Source organism: Moschus berezovskii, chromosome 22 (genome assembly GCF_049115385.1).
Source record: "Moschus berezovskii isolate FMDL1 chromosome 22, NW_MosBer_1.0, whole genome shotgun sequence".
In the NCBI taxonomy this organism is placed as follows: Eukaryota; Metazoa; Chordata; class Mammalia; order Artiodactyla; family Moschidae; genus Moschus; species Moschus berezovskii.
Genome location: NC_142481.1, coordinates 70,358,188 through 70,360,789, shown reverse-complemented (window position 1 = coordinate 70,360,789; position 2,602 = coordinate 70,358,188). Strand labels below are relative to the sequence as shown.

The 2,602-nt window shown below is 41.2% G+C and overlaps 1 pseudogene; it reads left to right on the top strand.

Annotated features, from left to right (window-relative positions):
- The first annotated feature begins 342 nt into the window (after positions 1–342).
- On the top strand, positions 343–1,401 carry LOC148774450 (E3 ubiquitin-protein ligase RNF146-B pseudogene; annotated as a pseudogene).
- The last annotated feature ends 1,201 nt before the right edge of the window (positions 1,402–2,602 follow it).

Genomic DNA, 2,602 nt, shown 5'->3' with positions numbered 1-2,602 from the left:
TGTGCAGTCATCGTGGAAAACATCATGAAAATTTCTCAAAAAACTAAAAAAGAACTAGCAATTGACCCAGCAATTCCACTCCGAGGTATATATCAGAAGAAAATGAACACCAATTTGAAAAAATACATGAATTACAATGTGTATTACAGCCCTTTTTACAATAGAAAATATATGGGCTGTGGGCTCGGAGGCTGAAGAGAAAAGATGGCAAGGTGGCTTTGGTGGTGGCCACAGAGCACAGGATGCTCCAGAGATAGAGGAGAAAATTCTGCAAACTGGCTGATTACTCATGAAGATGAGATTTTATTTTTCTGGCAGGCATTTGTGGGGTCTGTAATAGAAATGGTTGCTGGCTGTGGAGAAATCAATCACTCTATAAACAGGCTTCCTACGAAGAGGAAAGCAAATGAGTCTTGCTCTAATACTGCACCTTCTCTAACTGTGCCTGAATGTGCCATTTGTCTGCAAACATGCGTTCACCCAGTCAGTCTGCCTTGTAAACATGTTTTCTGCTATCTATGTGTGAAGGGAGCTTCATGGCTTGGAAAGTGATGTGCCCTCTGTCGACAAGAAAGTCCCGAAGATTTCCTTGATAAGCCAACCTTGTTGTCACCAGAGGAACTCAAGGCAGCAAGTAGAGGAAACGGTGAATATGCCTGGTATTATGAAGGAAGAAATGGGTGGTGGCAGTATGACGAGGGCACTAGCAGTGAGCTGGAGGATGCTTTTTCCAAAGTTAAAAAGTACACTGAGATGGTAATTTCTGTGTTTCTGTTTGTTGCCAATCTCGAAAATATGGTACAGTATAGGAGAAACAAACATGGACGTCGCAGGAAGATCAAGCGGGATATAATAGATATAACAAAGAAGGGAGTAGCCAGACTTAGGCTGGACTGTGATTCTAATACTGTAAACCTAGTGAGAGAGAGCTCTGCTGATGGAGCTGACAGTGTACTGGCTCAGGGCGGAGCTTCTGTTCAGTCGTCTTCTGTGAGGCCCCTGACATCAGTAGATGGTCAACTAACAAGCCCCGCCACGCCATCCCCTGATGGAAGCACTACTCTGGAAGACTCTTTTGCACATTTACAACTTGGTGGAGACAGCATAGAGGAAAGGAGCCATAGAGGGGAAGGAGAAGAAGAGCATGGATCACCATCTTCAGGCAAGGCACCAGCACCAGACACTTCGATTGAAGAAACCGAATTCGATGCCAGCAGGGAGAGTGAGGATGTATCTGCGCTTGTTGCACAACACTCCTTGACCCAATAGAGACTTTTGGTTCCTAATGCAAATCAGACAGTATCTGATCGATCAGGAACTGATCGATAAGTGGCAGCAGATGGAAGAGTGAGTGTCAGATCTTGAAGGCCTGATGGACAGTGTACAGTAACGGAAGGTTAAATAAAAAGTTTTCAGATCCATGCTCAAGATGAAAATGGATATCTGTAAATTTCTACCCATGTAACATTATACTCATCCCTAGTAGTGTATTTTGGGAGGTGGGGTGGGAAGGGATATGGAAAGGATAGACCTGTAATTAAAATGTCTAACACATCTCTGTTGAGAAACTTAGTTAATATAAGGAACTTGGGTGTTAATAGTTGAGAGCTGTTTAGTAATAACCCAGTTTTCTTGAGGTCTGTTTATTTTATAGTTTTTTAAAATACCTTCAGTTCTTTTAGCCAGCATGTGTGTATTATTTTTGCATTAATGGTCCTCATCTGCCTACTGCACTGGTTCATATTTTTCTGCATGGATTGACAAAAAACCATTACAAAAATTTGTCAGCTACAAGATGTCTGGTATCAGTATGAAAAGAAAGCTTAATTATAGTGGATGCGATGTCAGATTTAGCGGGTGTGTCAACATTAAAGTGTGTGATGTCAGATATAGCGGCTGTGATGTAATATATAGTGAAAATGATGCCACAAACACAGTGCATGTGATGTCATCAATACAGTGGGTGTGGTGATAGGTATGGTGGATTTGATGTCACATATATAGTGGATGTGATGTCAGGTAAGTGGGTTTGTTGTTATAGAAAGTGGGAGCGATATCATATATAGTGGGTGTGATGTCATATGCAGTGGATGTGATGCCATATAGTGGGTGGGATGTCATATACAGTGGGTATGATGCCATATAGTGGGTGTGTTGTCAAATATAGTGGGTAGGAATGATGTCATAGATACAGTGGTTGTGATGTCATAGAGTGTATGTGAGGAAATAGATACAGCGGTGTGATGAGACATATATAGTGGATGTGATTTTGTCTATATGGGGTGTGATATCATAGATATTTGGGTGTGATGTCTTAAATACAGTAGGCATAATGTTATGGATACAATAAAAGTGATCTCATCTATAGTGGGTAGGATGTCATATGTAGTGGGTGTGATGACATAGATTGGGTGTGATGTCATACATACATTGGATGTGATGTCCTAAATAAAGAGGATGTGATGTCATAAATACAGTGGTGTGATGTCATATATAGTGGATATGATGTCATAAGACAGTGGGTTGGCTGTCATATATAGCGGGTGTGATCATAGATATGCTGGTTGTGAAGTCAGATATAGTGGTTGTGATGTCAGATAAA